Genomic DNA, 20,509 nt, shown 5'->3' with positions numbered 1-20,509 from the left:
GAAGTATAAGGAGAGCCTTTCCTTGGTCGTTTTGAAGCTCAGGTGACCAGCCAAAGGTATCTCATGGGCCAACTGTTGGAACTGGAGTCTGTTTGCAAGGGGCACTACAATTCTTTTGCAGTCCCCAGGGATAGACTCAGTCGGTTCACTATAGAAGAGGCCATCTTCCCAGCTTAACCTATGCTTTCCAACTTTTTGCCCATCAAGTTGGTTAGCAGTCTGTTGTCGAAGACCCTCAAGAGTGGGACACTCTCTTTGTCCTCTGCTGAAGTCTGCCCTGTTGGGTTTGCCTTCTGCCAGTAAAGACTGCAGCTCAGGATGGTCAACAGGGTCAAGATCTCCAACTAAGACAGGGTCTTCTTCCAGATCTGATTCCTCAGAAACTGGCTCAACCGCACAAGGTTGCACCTCACACTCTGCCTCAACAAGTGGAGGAGTCACAGGTGTGACCTTGGACAATTTTGGGGATGTCCTGGTTGGTAGCACAGGGGTGCTGTCTGACTTTTTCCTTGAGGTCTTGGGTTTCCCTTTGCCTCATTCTTTCTAGAAATAGCAGTGAGCAACTCCTGTGGAGTGGGAGTGATAGTTTCCTCTATGAACTCCTCTGGCGAGCCTCTCGAGGTCCTCTCACTTGCAGGCCTAGTGAGCTCCTGTCTCCTTTTACTTGGAGGCCTGGGGGTGCTTGACACAATTCCAAGAGTTTTCAGGTCATTACCCAACAGGACTCTCCCAGGCACTTCACTCTGCACACTGACGGGTATTTTGACAGTCATATCATTACACTGGATGAGAGCTGGTAACTGGGGAAGCATTTGCACAGGGCCTCCAGCTAACTTGGTGTGGTGTTTGGGTGCCTTAGCAACATCCTCCACCTTGAAAAATGATTCATCCACCAGTTATGCTGGCTCCAATGTCTCTGATGGCAGGAGTCTCCCGGTCATTCACAAGAACACTATCTTTATAATACTCTTTAGTATTATCTGGGATGGAATTATAGACATCTAAATGCTGTTGTTCCCACAGGCCCAGGGACACTAAAGAAACACTAGCTGAGACTCTCATGGGTTCATCAGCCAGTAGGTGAAAGTAGGTGAAACTTTCCACTTGCCATAGGTACTTCTTCCTCTGGGGAGAAGGCTAAGGAGACAGTGTGGATCCCTGAAAGTTTACCCTTACATCTGGGATCCCCTTTCACATGGTCAGTTGACCCACAAACATAACATTTCCCAAATGTCTTGATGAATGGGGGTTTGTTCTGACCTCCATCTGGTTTGGGTCCAGATGGTACACTAGCCTGATTTGGTTTCCCTTGTGGTCTACCCTTATATTGCTGTTTGTGGCCCTCTTTTGGATTGGAGGTATTAGAATTCTCCTTGTTATCTTTCTTTGGCTGCTTTCCCTCATCCCTCTTCTGAGTTGCCCCAGAATCCTTGTGAGTAGCCCTGTTGGCAACCCACAAGTCAGCAGCCTTAGCTAATTTCTTGGGATCTATCTCCTTAGAATCAGCCAATTGCTGTCTGAGCTCAGGAGAGCAGGCATCACATATTGACTCCCAACATAACAAGATTTCTCATACCTTCATAAGTGTTTACTCTGTAACCCTTAACCTAACCATCTAGGTTTTTCAGACATTCGCATACCCAGGTAGCCCAAGGGGTAAAAGCATGCTTTTTGAGGGTCCTAAACCTCTTAAGGTACTGGGAAGGGGTCTTCCCAAATCTAGCAATTAAAGCTAGCTTCACACACTCATAGTCCATCATATCCACCTCCCCCAACTCCATCACAACATCAGATGCATCAGTGGGTAGCCTAGAGAAGAGCCAGGGAAGCAACTGATTCCCTGTAAGACCTTGAATTCCATGGTTATATTCAAACATTGCCAACCAATCCAAAATATCAAGCTTAACCTCATACATACCCACAATTTCTTTAGGCATACAGGTATTACCCAAATTGTTTGAACACAATTGTTCGAATGACCGAATTGACCGAAAGTCAAGGGTCCGAATTGACCTTTGCACAATTGACCGTGTGTGTGTATATATATATATATATATATATATATATATATATATATATATTTCTGAGGCTTGTGGAATCTGCTTAGATCACATGCTGTGCATAGGCCAACATCTAGTGGAAGCTGCGGAGTATTAGTTTGTTTTTCGAAACTCGAAAATGGGCGTTGACACAGGGCGTGCCACTAATACTATCCCTAGTGTGACGTCCCCTGTAACCATGATCCCTCACGCGTATAGGACCCTCAGATTGTTTATTTCCGCCATACTGGTCGGAAGCATTTCGCAGAGTTCCCTGGCGTAAGCCATCATTTTGCAAAATATTGATCATTTTACCCCTTTCTCCACCCCAACGTCGAGATACCGAATTTCTACACTCGACGCCGGATCGGAGAGGATTTCGACCGCCGACTGCACGACGGATTTGGGCCTCGAGGCTTCCGTCTCGGCCCGGGCCTGGGCCGCTGGCCTCGGCCCTGCAAGTAGGGAGAGTGGGGGGTTGTCATACTCTGCACTCTTGTAATATATAGATACACTTATATATTCCTACATTTACCAGCCCGCTGCCACTAGGTGCGTATGGAGGGTACCCCTTTCCAATTCTGCCCCAAGTGCAATCGCAAATACCCTTGGGTCGACAGGCACGCCACGTGCAACCTCTGCTTTCCAAGGGACCACCCGAGGCAAATTGCAGAGCCTGTAGTAGGTTTAAGCCTAAAACACTTAAGGACCGTTCAATCAAGCGTTGGGACCACCACGCCAGGCGTCAAGAGGCCATGGCAGCGGAGGGCGCCTTCAGCGATGGCAGCGACGCCGTACTTTCGGACGGCGAGGGCTTTATGGCGTCGAAAGACAGCCGAGCACAAGTCCCCGACCTTGGAAGGTCGACCAGCAGGACGGCTATGGGGAACACCCCCGGCGACACGAGCGCTTCCCATGACACTTCCACAAAGCACATAAAGTCCATCCGAGACTTGACGTGCGCGTTGAGTTCTCGGAAAGAGGCATGTAGAGAACGGTCCGAATCGGCGTCCTCTGGGCGCTCTCGATCTAGATCGCCGCACGACGCCAGGCAAACATCCACTATTGCCAAGAGTGCCTCGCTCCCTAAGGTCACGGAAGCTCGATCGTCGGAAGACTAAGCCGACTTCCACCCTCAGGCCGCACTCCAAGAGTCGGCGCCCGCAGACCGAATTACTACAGATCCCGAACCCCTACCTCCACGCTCGAAGGATAGGGTCAAGACCCCCGAACCTCGACGCCAGGTGTCGAAAAGCTCAGAGGGCCCTAAAACACACGGGAAACACTCCACCAGTCACGGGGAGGGAGGGAAACAACAAAGGAAGCAGTCTCTACCCACTTCCAAGCCCATAGAACATTCCACTCCTCAAAAACAGAAAGACAAGCCCAGGTCTTCCGATAACACCAAAACCCCTGTACAGGCTACCAAGTCTAGTCAGGATAAATTTCAAAAACTCCCAGAAAGGGTCTTTCCCAGTTCCAGAGAATGGACCTGTGTTGACATAGATAGGGTAATGTCAAGAATGTCATCTTTGGCAGATTTTTATGCACAAAACCCAGAGCACTTTCTTGCTTATACTCCCGACGGGTCAGCACCCTCTGGCTCTAAGGATCCTATACCTCCAAGTACAAGGTCCCACTTTGAGACACCAACAGGGTCTTCGGACCCCTTCTACGTCCAGCCCTACTCTCATTACCAGGGAGAGACATCCTTTGTTGAGGATCCAGAATTGGGCATGGTGGAGGAACAAACTGGGACAGGCTACTATGGGGATGATGAGGATCAAGATGAGGAGGAGGAAGACCCCTACAGGGTAGACTCCCCAGTAGAAAGAGAGGCCCCGGTTACCGACTCCCCTGTCGACAACCAGCCGCTCCGGAATGAAGTGCTGTCTCGAGCAGCCGAACATTTCCACATTGACACCCAGGGTCCCCAGGAGGAAAGAGACTTCGCGGAAGAGTTAGTGGGGGAGAGGAGGCCTGTTGCTCAGGCCATCCCTATCCTAAAATCTATTCAAAGAAGAATAGACCCGTCACTCCTCAATCCTAACCTCACCAGAGCAGTGAACCCTAGGATTGAAAAACTTTTCAAGGCGGCCCAATCAGACCCACTGTATATAAGGGGGCATCTGAAGCCGGACTCCCTGGTTGTTACTAACACCCGTAAGAGGGCTGGAACACCCTTATCATCGTCCGAGGCTCCTCCCGACAAGGAGAGCAAGAAACTGTACGGGTTAGGCAGGAAAGTAGCCTCCACTTCCGCCTACCAGGTAAGGATTGCCAACTCCACCACCCTGTTTGCCAGCTACAACTGCCATCAGTAGGAAGAGGTCGCGGCACTCAGACTCCGCACCAGAACCCTTAAAGAGCGAATTGGCACGAGTTTCAGCGGAGGGAAGAGCCGTGTACGGTTGCATTTTAAAGGCAACCTTTGATGCCGCGGATAACGCCGGCAGATTAATAGCAGAAGGAACTGTTATTAAGAGACACGCTTGGCTACGCCAGTCTGGTTTCAAGGCTGAAACACAAGCGTCATTATTGGACATACCGGTGGAGCTGGATCTGTTGTTTGGTAAGGCGGTCGAGGACGCACTAAAGAATGCTAAGGACGAGTATGAAACACTCAAATCCCTAGGCCAGCTAACCACTAAACCCCCGAATCAGAGAGGGAATGGCAATTTTCGTCGCCCACGCGGCCAAAATTCCCAGAGAGGTTCTAACTAGTCCCAGGGGCAGGGTACACAGTAGAACAATAATAACCAGCAGTCTACCCAGGGTTACGGCAGGGGTAGTAAGAGAGGACGTGGTAGAGGTAGAGGCAGCCCCAATAAAGGAGGTGGCATGTCTCCACAGAAACAGTGACGCTCCGTTCAGGGTCCCTTCTCACGCAACCCCAGTAGGGGGATGCATTTCCAGCTTCACCCAAGCTTCGGAAGGGATCACATCAGACAGATGGGTGCTGTCAACAGTATCCGCGGGGTACTGTATAGAACTACTAGAGCGTCCCCGAGACCATCCTCCACGACAAAAAATAAATTCTTTGGAACACCAGAAGATCCTCCTAGAAGAGATTGTCAATCTGTTAGCAAAGGACGCGATAGAACTCGTCCCGGGACACCAGGTAAACAAGGGTATTTATTCAACTTACCTCCTTGTGCCAAAAAAAGATTTGACAATGCGCCCAGTATTGGATTTACGGCCTGCCAACAAGTAAGCCCCAAAAGTTTTGCATGACAACTCTCCAAGAGGTAATCCCCCTCCTAAAAAAGGGGATTACATGGCAACATTGGACATGAAAGATGCCTATTTTCATATTTCCATGTTCCCAGCGCACAGAAAATACTTGCGCTTCAAGGTGGACAGTCGGCACTACCAGTTCAAGGTACTGCCCTTCGGGATAGCTTCGGCCCCAAGGGTATTCACCAAGGTACTGGCGGTGGCGGCAGCACACCTACGCAGGGAGGCAATCCTGGTGTACCCTTACCTGGACGACTGGCTCATCACGGGGGAAACCCCAGTAATTTGCAGAACAAACATTCAAAGGACTATCAACCTCCTCTTCGAATTGGGCTTCTCAATAAATGAGAAAAAGTCAAGTCTAGTGCCAAGCACATCCAAACAATTCTTAGCTATCCTAGACACTCAAGAGGGGTTGACCTTTCCTTCAGAGGAAAGAATTCGGAATATACTGCTGCAAATTCCGCAATACCAGTCCAGTCGCCAGATAACGGTAAGCAAAGCAATGCGTTTGCTGGGCATGATGGCGTCATGTATTTACCTGGTCCCCCACGCGCGCCTGCGCATGCGTCCCATGCAGGAATGGTTGGAGTGGTCTCAGGCAAGTGGTCAGTGGGACGATCTAGTGGTCGTTTCGCCAACACTGGTACAAAGCCTTCTCTGGTGGACAAGAGAGAATCTGTCCAAAGGGAAACCCTTTTATGATCCCGAGATACAGGCGATAGTCACAACCGATGCATGCCTGACGGGGTGGGGAGCTCACCATCTCCACCACACAGCTCAGGGTCTCTGGTCTCACGCAGTTGCCAAGAATCACATCAACCTGCTAGAGCTTCTGGCAGTATTCAGAGCGCTCCAAGCTTTCGAACCCTACCTTTTAAACCTGTCAGTGCAAATCCGGACGGACAGCACTACAGCCATTTTCTACCTGAACAAACAAGGAGGGACTCGCTCGCCAAATCTGTCCAAGCTTGCCCAGAAAATCTGGATATGGGCACTCAGACGGAACATCTTCCTGTCATCACAACATGTTCCAGGAGATCTCAATTCCCTAGCGGATGCTCTGAGCAGAGACCCCCTCCCAGAGGAACACGAGTGGTGTCTACACAGAGAAGTCGTAGAAGATAACTTCTCTCAGTGGGGTTTCCCCACTATAGACCTATTTGCCAGAAGCAAAAACAGACAATGCCCAGGATTCGCATCCAGGTTCCCCCAACCAGACTCCCAGGGGAACTGGTCAGGGATGTTTGCGTACGCTTTTCCACCAACTACTCTAATCAGGAAGGTGGTCAACAAGATGAACAGAGAATCGATGACGCTCGTCCTGGTTGCTCCCATGTGGGCGTGACAACCGTGGTTCCCACACTTACGCAGACTGGCGGTGTGCAAACCCATCAGACTTCCGAGCTGGTACAACCTATTGTCCCAGCACCAAGGTCAAACAGTGCACCCTCAACCCAACTCAATGAACCTGGCAGCATGGCTCCTGAGGTCATAGAGTTTGGACATCTCAAATTACCACAGAGGTGTATGGACATCCTAAAAGAGGCTCGGAAGCCCAACACGAGGCACTGCTACTTTGACAAATGGAAGAGATTCGTAATCTGGTGCCAGAGTAAGCAAGTCAACACAGTTGATTGCACTCCTTCCACTATTGTTACTTACATGCTCCACCTGCTGGATGCGGGGCTGGTTTTTAACTCACTGAAGGTACACCTGGCAGCCCTGTCAGCATATACCACTTCCCATAACAAGGTGTCGTGGTGGAAAGTACCAGTAGTTAAGGCCTTCATGGAAGGAGTAAAGAGACTTCACCCTCCTATTTCTAACCCACCACCAGGATGGGACCTGAATACGGTTCTATCTAAACTCATGGGCCCCCCATTCGAGCCCATGCATAAAACAAGTCTCAAACACCTGACCTATAAGACTGCCTTCTTAGTAGCCATTACATCCATAAGAAGGGTCAGTGAAATTCAGGCTCTGTCAGTGCAGGATCCTTTCTTTACTATTCATAAGGATAAGCTGGTTTTACGGACACACCCTAGGTTCTCACCTAAGTTTATTTCCAAATTCCATGTAAACCAGTCCATCGAGCTTCCGGCTTTCTTCCAAAACCCACAAAGCTCGGCTGAGGTTAAACTACACACCCTAGATGTGCGTAGGGCGGTCCTTTACTACGTAAACCAGACCAGACCGCTTAGGAAAACAGATCAACTGTTTGTCTCCGTAGCCACAGGCAAGGAGGGTGATCGCGTCTCTAAGGGTGCCATCTCCAAGTGGATTGTCAACTGTATCCATTTGTGTTACTCTCTTTCTGACAAAACTTTGCCTTTTACGCCCAGAGCCCACTTGACAAGAGGCATTGGGGCCACTCTGGCTTTCATTGCAAATGTTCCCCTTGACACCATTTGCAAAGCAGCTACTTGGAGCTCTATTCACACTTTTACTCAGCACTACTGCATTGACACTCATTCCAAGACAGATACTCAAGTGGGACAAGTGGTTCTAAGACATTTATTTGCTCATGACCCTTCTCAAATCCCACCTCCTTCTAATACTGCTCGCTAATCTATGCACAGCATGCGATCTAAGCATTGCCTCAGAAAGGATACATTACTCACCGTAATCGTATTTCTGATGCTTGTATCTGCTTAGATTCACATGCGACCTACCCTTCCTCCCCTCTGAGAGAAGGCGCATGGATGCTTGTAGTCGTATCTTATCTATCTTCTATCTGCTTGGATCATCTGTACTCACGCTACTCCTCATGCTACCTCATGTCAGAAAAAATACAATCTGAGGGTCCTAGACGCGTGAGGGATCATGGGTACAGGGGACGTGCACTAGGGATAGTATTACTGGCACGCCCTGTGTCGACGCCCATTTTCGAGTTTCGAAAAAAACAAACTGTAATACTCTGCAGCTTCCACTAGATGTCGGCCTATGCACAGCATGTGAATCTAAGCAGATACAAGCATCAGAAATACGATTACGGTGATTAATGTATCCCATATATATATATGGGTTTTCCCCCCGCATATAAGTAACAATTGACCTTCACAATTCGGTCAATTGTAATTCGGACAATTGTAGTTCGAACAATTCGTATACAACTGGCGTACAAGGTCTCTTAGGACTGGAAGACCTAGAAGACTCTGGGAGAGAAGCATTTTCAAGAGATAACCTTTTCATTTCTAGTTCATGATTCAACTCCATTTCTTTGAGTTTAAGTTCTTGGTGTTTTTGTTCCGTTTGAACATTTAAACGTTTGAATTCCAATTCAAGCCTCATCTTTTCTAGAGCAATGAATTTAGGACTGAGTGTAGGACCTGATGGGGGTCCTTGTGGACAAAGGTTGAGGTTGCTGAGCAGACAAGGGAGCAGTGAGGACTACATTAGGAGACACATTTCCTTCCTCTAACTCATCAATAATAGACACATTATCATCCTCATTTCACATTTGCTGGAAAGTCGGGCATTTCAGACCCACTCCCCAGACTTTGGTTCTTCAACAACTTTTCAATCAATTCAGACTTTTTGCCTTGGCCAGAGAGTTTCCTTCCTGTACACAGATTTTTTAAGTAATCCACAGTGTAACTAAGGAGGGTCTCCTGACTGTAGCTTTCCACATCAGACATGATTACTATTGCTTTTTAGTGATGTTAGCCTTGTGGTTAGTTGATCCAAGGTAATAGCAGCACTCGAAGTGTAATTACTATACTTGATCCTCACCGCTGTACACCATGTTAGGAAGAATGATATGCAGTACCCTTTGGGAACACCACACGCAATTAAGACTACAAGTGACAGTACAAATTCACTTTTGGTACAAGCCTGTACTACACAGTAAAAGTGGTAGAGATGGCTGAGCAGCCAGACCTATCTCAAGAGCAAGTGAGCAGTAACAATAGTTACACAAAGGACAGCAATTACTATGATTCAAAAAAACACTGACTCAAGGTTTCTGAGTAAAAGAATATACATTTATTTACACATCAGTTGTAATACATTTCACTAAAGTAAAGCAGTTTAAAAATCACACTCTTAATACACCACACCACTCCCAATAGGTTCCAGACAAGTTAAGCTCACAAATGAACTGGGAGCAAAATGGCACTCCAGAAATTTAAAAGGGAGGGAAAGACAAAGTTAGGCAGAAATTGAACAGCACCAACAGGTAAGTAAGCAGGGTAATCTAGAAAGAACAACTACAGTGATGGAATCAATAAAAAAGGCTTCGGGCCAAAGTCAATAGGACAAAAGTCTTTTGCTCAAGATCACACAGCTCAGGGTAGTTTGCGGTTAAGTCTTTGCCAAGAGTTCCGGACGAAGTTGGTTGGCAGAAAAGTTTGTTTAAAGAGTAGAGAAGGACAAGCCCTCAGATTGGAGAAAGATTTCACAACTTTCACCGCGGCTGAACGGAACGAACAACCGGGTTTGCACAATACCTTGAAATGGAGACGAAGCTGTAGCTGAGGAAGATGTTCTTGGCAGTACCAGCAGGCTCACGGTTCCTGAACGACTGTCGGACTGACATGAAGTAGGAAGACTTGAGGGTCCTGCACTGCCCAGGGAAGAAACCAGCAGCATAGCAAAGCAACGAATAAAAGGTGCGCTCCTTAAAACCCAAGCAGGGCCTGACCTTCCTGGCTATCGGGCCCGCTGTAGCTCTGTACAGCGAATTCGACCAGAGGAGGGAGTCTGGCTTGCAGTTTGGGCGAAATGGTTGGTCCCACCAGCTCAGGGGAAGAAGATTCCTGGAGGATCTTCTCTGTCGTTGGAGTTCGAGGATTCAGACCTGCAGCAGGGATTCACTGGGCAGTTCAGTCGTGGTAGGGGTCCTCTTCTGACAGCTCCTCGTCGGTTCTTTCATTCCAGTGGCGACTCTGCCTTTTCAGACCTAGAGACCTGCTTTTTATGCAGTTTTCCTCCATTCACACAGCCTCGCTGTCAATCACAGCCAATCAGTTCAGAGTGCAACATGGATCTCCAAGGAGACCCCGTGCAGGGAGTCCTAAACCCCTCCCTCACATCCTGTCCCCCCCAGACATACAGGCGCCTAAGGAGGGCTTCTGCGTAGAAGCCTGCGAAAAGACAGTGAACAAAGGAACCAAACCTGGTTTGGCACGCAGAGTAAAACACGAGAAAGACATTTTCAAAAAGAAATGGTGAATTAACCCAGCCAGAACCGAAATAAAACATGTATGGTCTAGCGGGTTTAAGTTTGAGTCTACCAAGATAGCCTAAAACAATACCAAGGTTATTTAGGATAACCGCGGTAGGAAAAATAGGGTAGTTACCACTGCCACCAGCCAAGTCTTGATGAAAAGGGAGCGAAACAATGCTCCAAGAGAAACAGACAAAAAGGGATAAGTATTAACCCTTTCCAGTACTCTATGTAAGATATGGTGTACTGGGTCTGTAGTTTTACAGAGGCTAATAAAGTTAATGGCAACTTTATATGTTCTGGGAGACAGTAGTCCGTCCCAGAAAATGGAGTCTGAGTTGGGAAGTCTAAAAGACAACCCTGTGTCACTGCACTGAAGGTGCTGTGTAACACACAGTAAAAAGATGATGCATGGGGAGTAGGTGAGGCTCCACAGTCTATGAACACAAAAATGTTAAACACACACAGCAAAACACATGTAAGAGTGGGAGAAATAGACTCACACTCTTACCAGGTGAAAACAATAAATCCTAGAAATCCAGCAAAGCTGCTGAGGGACTCAGTAGGTAAGGAAATTAGCCATTCTAGGGAATTCTCCTTAACACATCCCATCCAGCAGCCGCCTTTAAGAGCAGCCTGACAGTGCAGTAGCAGTGCACCTTGAGTGCACACTGTCACAGAGGCACAGCACTGCTCCTGTGTGCACATGTCCATGCAGCCTTAGCGCTTCCCTCTGTGGACACGTGTAGCCCCTCTTCCTGTGTGCAAAGGATCATGTTGCCACAAAAGTGCTTCCTGAGCTCACGCTTGCAGTGACTACCTTCTGAGCCCTATCTGTACATTCTTTGAGAGGCACTGCACGGCTGCGTTCCTAGAGCACGCTTGTGTATTGTCGGGGAATAATTTTCCCACGTAGCTGCAGCACTACTCTGATAACATCATTTCTCACAGAGCGACAGCTTTGCACCCTGTGGGTATAATTTCACAGGACCACAACCATTCTCCCGGAATGCACATTCTTAGAAAGGTCCCAGAACTAGTCCTCTGAGCATCATTTCCACTGCACCATATATAGCGCCGAGAAAACCTGAACACGCCAATTTCTCATTCAGGAATAGCATCAGGTATGTCTGCACTCAATAAATGTGGGCTATTCGAAAAGGCAAAACAAACACAAAGGTGAATGAAGAAAGACAACCACTGTGGGATGTAATAAAATCGGATTTATTAACCAGTGATCGGTTAAGGACCAAAATGCAGCCCCTGACATCAGAGAGCGCTCACTTTTTGCCCACGTGACTGGGTTTTTCAGGAATAGATAGGCCACAAAGCACAGCTCTGAAATGCACACCATTTACGTGATGGGTCTCGACTGTGTAATGTTTTAGGCCCAATGTTTGTTGTGTGGATGAAGGGGCCTGTGACATACAGAACAATGAAGAGGTCCAGTGTGCACAGCCTGCCTTAAAGGGGGCCAAGTACCATGGGATCTCATACACACTCCCCTCCCTCCAAAAATTACGAACATCCCCTTTGTTTAATGATAAAATGAACGGGCAAAGGTGCGCACAACACTGCTGTTCTCTTGAGAGAAACGGAAGACTAAGCTCAATGGATTTGAGGAATTTACAGGGTGGTGGGTGGCCTCGATCCTGCTTCCTCCCCATGAAGCACTGCCCACCCTGCCCATCGCCACTGGATATGGTCTGCGTGGTGTGTTTGTGTTGGGTCTGTGCAGTTGTGTGCCGTAAGGGGCTTTTTGTCTGGGTCTCGCGTGCTAATGCATTTGTATACAGTCAGTGGTGCGTTTAATAAGCGTGCTGTTTCTGTGTCGTGAGCTCATGGCTTCATGTGATGTTTATGTTAATAAGAAAAAAAAAGATGGAGCAAAAAGAGGGGAAAGGTTGCGTAGAGGGGGGAAAGGGAAGAGCTAAGGCAGGTGCCGTTACCGTGGTACTTGCGAAGGGCTTGGTAACTCTGGAACTGTGCACGTTGTGCTCCATTGCTGCTTAAGTGAAGTCGACTTCATGTGACCTCCTGCTGTCCACTTGAGGCACTGGGCTGCAGAGCAGAAGGAGGCACTGCCTTGCACAGCAGCCTCTCCTGTGCCTGCACTGGTGGAGTAGGGAGCGCCTCTGCCCTACCCACAGCCTCCAGCATAGCGCCAGAGAACAGGAGCCATCCTTCGCCTGCACTAGTGGAGCAGGGCACCGAAATCCACATGGTGAGTATGGAGGGAATACAAAGGGAACCCACAGCGCGGTGCTAGAGGAAGTGCAGGCCGGGTGTTATGTTCCGCCCTGCGTCCCGCTATGCGGTGACGCAGGGCGTGCTGAATAAAAGCCCCGCCCCTGCGCTCGGGAGGCAGTTCCGGGGCAGACCATCCACCCTTGTGTGCGTGCGAGTTATTGGAGCTCCCGCTGGCGCTGCGCCACAGGCCGTGCGGCCTAGCTTACTCCTCCAGCCCTTGTGCGCGCCCACCGAGGGCTGGAACATAACAATGGCGACGAGGTGAAACGAGGACAAACACGTGCTCGATGTTCACGGCGCCTAGATGGCCGGCAGCCATCGCGGCCAAATTTTTGGACACCCGGTGGGGGGGGATCACACACGTGACCCACCCCACCCCAAAAAAAAAATATATGTTTCTCTCTCCTTCAATCTTCTCATCATCACTCGCCCTACAAGTGATGACTGGGCGGTGTGAAGCCATCTCACATCTGGTATCGCACAACAGGGGCCCCATCACGACGTGGCATCGGATCCACATGGAAAAAAAAAACAGCACCTGAACTCTTCGATACAGCGTTTGGACACCAAGGCACCGCCAGGGAAGGCCATACTTCATCGCGCTAGTGGTTGCCTGAAGAGATCACGACAGCACTGAACAGGTACACGTCGACATGGCGGCCGGCACGTCCACCCCTGGGCCCACCACGCCGTCCAGAATTGCGGCAAACCTGTTGCTGACGTCCCCACAGCCTCGCACACAAGGAGGCTCATCGACACTGGTCCAGCCATTTGACCCCTTTACTGACCCATCTTCGAGTGGACCCAGATGGCAGCTGTGGATCCAGAAATTCGAGATGGCGATGGAGTGCAAAGATGTGACATCGGCCAGGAAGATGAAGGTGCACCTACTCCTCAGTGTGGGTGACGAGGTACTGCGCATTTTCAACTCTTTGGATGTGGCCGATGGCCAAGATGCGTACCAAAACGCAAAAGATGCCCTAACAGCTCATTTTCTCCCCCAACTGAACCCGGACTATGAGACATTCATCTTCTGCACCACCATACAGGCAGCAGAGGAGACCCTGGATGTCTACCATACTCGGTTACGAAAATTGGCCATGTCCTGCGAGTTCACTAATGTTGAGAGGGAGATCAGGAGGCAAATCATTAACGGCGTACACTCAGAAAAACTAAGGCACCTAATTCTCAGCGTGAGAGGCATCCCCCTGCAACGATTCCTTGAATTAGGACGACAAAGGGAACTAGCCCACACCAGAGCGGCCAACATGGAGGCCACTCTGCACAGACTGCAACCGGTCCTCAACACAGCCATGGTGGCCCAGATCACCAACAAACAATCCTCGAGGGATGAATACAGTGGAGGCTATGGCCAGAACAGGTGGCAACCGCGCATTCCTGGGCCCACAGAGTGTGGCTGGTGTGGTGGCCCACGACATGGCCGCTGCATTTGTCCTGCGCAAGGCACCACCTGCGGCGCCTGCGGCAGGAAGGATCATTATGCAAAGGTGTGCAGATCAGCGGGCGCCTCCACGCAGCCCCCACAGAACATTTCAGACAAAAACGCGACCAAGAAAAAGAAGCAGGCCAGTGCAAGGAGGGTCGCAGTGGCCAACTCTTCCACGGAGGAAGAAGGGGATGACATCTCGACAGGGCAGCAAGATCCCGGCAAGGACAACGAGAAGAAAGGAAGAAAGATATACCTCGTGTCCGCACTAAGCCAAGGCCAAGAAACACAAAGAAAATCTGTCCGAAGGCGCAGGTGCATGGTCACTGTCCAAGACCAGCGCATTCTCATGACCATTGACACCGGCGCTTCGGTGAACGTGATGCCCACAAGCATATTTCAGACTCTGAAGCCTCAACCAGTCCTGAAAAGCACAGACACGCTGTTGTATGCCTACGGCAGCCGGAAGCCCCTACCAGTCATGGGCAGGTTCCGCACCACGCTGGAGCACGACGAAAACAGACTGTGGTCGAAAGTATATGTCGTAAAGGCAGGAATCGAAAGCCTCCTGAGTGGAGACGCCGCAGAGGATCTGGGAGTGGTCAAATTCATCTGCCACATTGATGAGGCCGAAGAGGTGAAGAAAATGCTAAGTCAATACCCCAAGCTGCAAGATGGAATTGGCTGCTTGAAGGGCTAAACCATCCGGCTGCACATCGACGAAACAGTACAGCCGAAGGCCGTACGGCATCGGAGGACACCTTTCCACATGAGAGAACAAGTGGAACAGGAACTCAAGGCTCTGGAGGAAGCTGGCATCATAGAGGCGGTTACTGGGCCCACACCATGGGTCTCCCCGATGGTTGTCACGCGAAAGCCTAAACAGCCTGGAAAGGTCCAGATTTGCATTGATATGTGTCTACCTAACACTGCCATCAAACGAGAACGCCACATCACCCCAACGATCGACGAAATCGTGGCGGACCTCACAGGGTCTTGTGTTTTCTCGAAAGTTGACTTGAAAGCGGGTATCATCAACTCAAACTCCACAGAGACTTGCGCTACATTACAACATTCTCGACGCATCTGGGGCTAAGGAGATACAAACACCTGAGCTTCGGGATCTCGTCTGCGGCTGAAGTATTCCAGCAAACTATCCAGGAGGTCATCAGGGGCATCCCTGGGGTCCTCAACGTGAGCGACGACATTCTGATTCACGCCCCCGACAAGAAGGAGCACCTCAAGAGGCTTCATACCCTACTGGGCAGACTACAAGAGGCTGGACTGACCATACACAGGGAGAAGTGCGAGTTCCTCAGATCGGAAATCACTTTCTTTGGTTACAAGTTTGGCAGCACGGCATCTCCCCTGATCCCCAGAAGGTCACAGACATCCAGACGGCAAGCCCACCGATGACCCCTACAGAAGTACGCAGTTTCCTAGGGATGGCAACCTACTGCGGGAGGTTAATTCGAAACCTGGCCACCCTATCAGAGCCACTACGGGAGCTGACGAAAGCAAACACCAAGTGGGACTGGGGGCAGAAGTGCCAAGACTCGTTTGAAAGTATTAAAGAGTCCCTGTCCGTCGACACCAAGATGGCGTATTACAACACCGAGCTGCCCACAGAACTATTCGTGGATGCAAGCCCCGTTGGGCTCGGTGCCATCCTGATGCAGGTGACGAGAGAAGGGGAGAAAAGGCCGATAGCATACGCCTCGAGAGCCCTCACGGAAACCGAACAGAGGTACTCCCACATCGAGAAAGAGGCCATCGCAGTGCTGTGGGGGTGCAGGCACTTTCATCTGTACCTATATGGGCGGCGTTTCACAGCAGTCACCGACCACAAACCCCTACTACCAATCTTCATGGGAACGTCGTCACACCCTCCGGCACGGATCACCAAATGGATACTACATCTCCAGCAATACGACTTTGATCTCATCTACCAACCAGGCAGTGGAAACCCTGCGGATTTCCTTTCGAGGCACCCGCGAGCGGCAACCCAACAAGAGATCCAAGTGGCCGAAGAGACAGAGGAACATATATGCCAAGTGGTTCGTGCAATGAGGCCAAAAGCGGTGAGCATCGAAGACATCGAGGCAGAAACCAACAAGGATCCCTGCTGCAATCTAGTGAAAGATGCCATAATCTCAGGGGACTGGAAAACCTTCATGAGACACAAACACAACAGAACAGCGGAAGCAAAAGGGTTTCTGTCCGGCATGTTCACCGTCCGGCAAGACTTGTCAATCACAGAAGGCGGAGTGATACTAAGAGGTAACCGCATAACAATCCCTCTCAGAATGCAAGACAGGATAGTGGCCCTAGCGCATGAAGGACACCAAGGGCTGGCAAGTACGAAGGCCCGCATTCGGCACAGGGTATGGTTTCCCCAGATCGAGGAAAGGGTCGAGACGCTCATCAGCACGTGCCTAGCCTGTCAGATAACAGGAGGCCTGCCAGAACCAGAACCAATTCTATCGGCGGCACGCGGCCGCTCTCGGTGGGAGGCCATCAGCATTGACTTCTACAAGCTACGGGAAGGCCTCCACCTCTTGGTAGCTGTTGACGACCACTCCCGATATCCGTAGGTTGAAATAGTCGAATCCACAGCAGCAGAAGTGGTCATTCCAGCCATAGAAAAAATGTTTGCAACTCACGGACTACCGACCTCCATCAAAAGTGACAATGGGCCACCGTTTACCGGGGAGGAATTCAAGAACTATCTGCAGGACCTCAACATAAAGTATCACCACATCATGCCGAGGTGGCCCCAGGCCAACGGGGACGCCGAACGCTTCATGAGAACCATTAAGAAGGTGCTAAGGGTATCCAAGGCGAATGCCAGCCCATGGAAGATCGACCTCTACCGATTCCTCAGGAACTATCGGATTACCCCCCACAGCACAACCGGCATACCGCCGGCGGATCTCATGTTCGGCACCGTCATCCGATCCTCGATTCCGCACCATCCAAGCAGGACCCCGGATGAGGTCAATGAAGAGCGCACGGAAATGAGGAGAAGGAGTGCCAATGCCCACATGAGCGGCAAGAGAAGAGCGAGGCAGTCTGATCACCAAGTGGGGGACCAAGTCGTCATGCTACGAAACCCCACCAAATCAAAACTCGACACCAGATACGAGGAACTGCCATGGACCATCAGCGATCGGCACGGAACCATGGTGACTGTGACCCGAGGACACCGTCGAGTGACGAGGAACTCATCATGGTTCAAGGCGGTGCCTCGCAACCTGTGGACTGACAGTGAGTGCCATCTGGAAGAGGAGGACGCTCAGCCCAGCGAAGACGAGCCTAGGTCCATCCCGGAATAGACAAGAGCGGCGGATGGAACCTGGGAACCGCTGGAGGCCCCCGGCCTCGAGGACATGACCAGTGAAGGTGAGCCAGATCAGGAGCCGGGGGGGTGCAGGCCCCGAGAAGGGCGGTACGGTCTGAGAGCGGCCACGAGACCGCCGGCCAAGCTAAATGACTATGTGTGGTAGTGTGAAGTGCCTGGACCACGGACCCTATGGCCGGACTGGCCGGACGATCATTGGTTAAGAGCGTGAGCAGATGTTTGCACTCACAGTTGATGCAAATTAGTGTTATGTTTGTTTGTTTTATAATAAAGGAGGAATGTTATGTTCCGCCCTGCGTCCCTCTACGCGGTGACGCAGGGCGTGCTGCATAAAAGCCCCGCCCCCGCGCTCGGGAGGCAGTTCCGGGGACCATCCACCCGTGTGTGCGTGCGTGCGAGTTATTGGAGCTCCCGCTGGCGCTGCGCCACAGGCCGTGCGGCCTAGCTTACTCCTCCAGCTCTCGTGCGCGCCCGCCGAGGGCTGGAACATAACACCGGGGGCGCCACTGGAAGCAAGACAACGCAGCAACACAAGTTTGAATCCCACGTCTCGCGATCTGTAACTGTCGTAAAAATTAAAAAAAAGAATGTCATGTTCAAGAGAGTAGTGATAATGTATCAAGTTGGGCTATGCTAAGCCACCACCAAGTCGATGCGGAGCAGAGCAGGCCAGCACCTACAAAACTGGAGAAAAAAAAAAGTCAGAGCAGCCCTGTCCCCACACAACCAAAGGGGGTGGGGGGGGTTGGGGAGACTGCGTTTAAACTTTGCATGACTTGAGGAGGGACCTGGCGGATGGTGCCTGGCTGTCTGCTGGCACGTTAGGGCCGGGGGACGTTTGCTTAGCCACCATGAGATTTCGCATCCGCACCTGATGCCGAGGCAGGCATACTGGTGTTTGCGTCTTGTTTTAAATAGTTTGTTGTATTCAACAGGGTTGCGGGTCCCCTATTGAAGACAACAAAGTATTTTTTTTAAAAGGCAATTAAGCTCAATTCCAGGTCTGACGGGATACACGCCAGGGGTAGCAGCTACGACCACAAGGGTTGCACTTGCTACCCCTGGCTACCCACAAATTACGTCCATGATTTGGACTGGTATATTTTAACAGTAGTGCAGTACTGTGAGCAGGGCTTTAAGTGGGGTAAGAAATCGAGGGGGGGGGCCCTCATTCGGGGGCGTGGCTTGTGGGAGGGGCGTGGCCTAAAAGTACGCAAATCGTAGGGTATACACACAAATATATATAAATGTTATATATTTGTGTGCGTACCTTACTATAGTTTGTGTACTTTGCAAGCCATCTTTTATAAACGTAGAAATATGTTACATATTTCTGCGTTTAGAAAAGATGGCTTTCACAGTACACAAACCATAGTAAGGTACGCACACAAATATATAACATTTATATATATTTGTGTGCATACCCTACGGTTTGCCTAGTTTTCAGGCCATCTTTTTTAAACATTTCAGGTTTATAAAAGATGGCTTTGAAAGTACACAATTCAAGCCATCTTTTATAAAGCTTTGACTACGGACAACATTGTACATCGGCAAAGCTTTATAAAAGATGGCTTGAAATGTGTACTTTCAAAGCCATCTTTTATAAACCTCGAAATATGTCGAGGAATCCCCAGGTTCGCCGAGGGTTACAGACGCCTCGGCGACCTGGGGAAACAAAGGGACAGTAACTGCCTCTGGTGACCTCTCGCGCGAGGGGTCACCAGACGCAGGTACTATGACTGACGGAAGTGGCATCCAGTCACAGTGTCGCTGTGGCTGGCTGCCACTTCTGTCAGCTTGCCTGACTTCATTGCAGGCGCATCTCCCGTCGCGGCTGCGGCCGCGACGGGATAATGCATCCCGCCAATGTTGCGGTAGGACGGGGCCCGGCCCACTTTTTGGAGACTGCCAGGGCCCGGCCCTGCAGGCCCCGGCCCACTTTAAGCACTGACTGTGAGGTCTGTGCGTCGGTATGTGCGTTCATTGAAATTAGTCCTTGGTCAGGTGTTGTTGAAAGAGCCATGTTTTGGGAGATTTGCAAAATTGGAGAATTGTGCTGGCATTCCGAGCTGACACTGGGATAGAGCTCCAGAGGGTGGTCCCTTTTTTCACAACACAAGCATTTTTACATTTTATAGCTGCAGCACTTTACATAAAATAAAGAACACACAATTCATATTGTTACAGAAGCATGACCGCCATGAAAGTAGTATGTTTTGCCAATAACACAATGTCATGTAACATTACTGGCATACCATTTTCTTTACTATAATTATTCCCCACATTTGTTTTCTTGTGACAGGGATGTCCTCCCTATGAACAATTGCATTTATTTATTAACCCAGGTAGACCCCGATTTATTTCCTATGGGGTTAAACATGTGTCCGTGTTTTATAGGCAAATCTTCAGCGTGTAAAGTAACGTATTATTGTTTCCTTGCAACCCAAGAAGGATCTGTGTAGTGTAACTTAATATGGCATTTGTATAGCACATTTTCCCACTGGTATGGCCTTAAAGCACTGTAGGTGAACGCCCTTAGAAGACTGAAGTCTGAGGTATGAGGGATTGGTCAGAGGAACTTAGATTGGTCAGATGATTTTACAATGCGTGTGTGCATTTTAGCCAGTACTTAGATAGGTAGGGGTGGCTAAGTCCCTTCTTGTGACCCATGTAGAGCTGGTTTGTGGAATGGTGCTGTGAAGGCTGTCTGGAGAGTATGCGAGTCTAGGAGACTAATTATGTGTCCAGCTAGACCAAATTTTTATCGTGGAACTTAGCTGCATTTTAGTGGCAGAGGTGTTGTGCGATGCGTCATTATCGTGTGGCGTATGAATGCAGATGCGTGCAGGTGGGTGGCTGTGCTTGCAGCTATTTGTGTTCACTGCATAGTCGGAAATACTCAGACCATAGGTGTGAATAAAATAGACCAAAGGCATAAGATCCACATTAAACAAAACAGGGGTGCTAACACTAAACCCTACAGAACCCCACAAAAAAAAGGATTG

At 49.8% G+C, this 20,509-nt stretch overlaps 1 protein-coding gene across 2 annotated transcripts in view; it reads left to right on the top strand.

Moving 5' to 3' along the window:
* PGAP1 (post-GPI attachment to proteins inositol deacylase 1) overlaps window positions 1-20,509 on the top strand; it is a 1,466,013-nt gene that overhangs the window by 482,756 nt on the left and 962,748 nt on the right. The gene's annotated exons all lie outside the window — the stretch shown is intronic.

This window comes from Ambystoma mexicanum, chromosome 9, assembly GCF_040938575.1.
Source record: "Ambystoma mexicanum isolate Mex_15411 chromosome 9, UKY_AmexF1_1, whole genome shotgun sequence".
Lineage (NCBI taxonomy): Eukaryota > Metazoa > Chordata > Amphibia > Caudata > Ambystomatidae > Ambystoma > Ambystoma mexicanum.
This window is presented reverse-complemented; position numbering and strand designations above follow the sequence as displayed.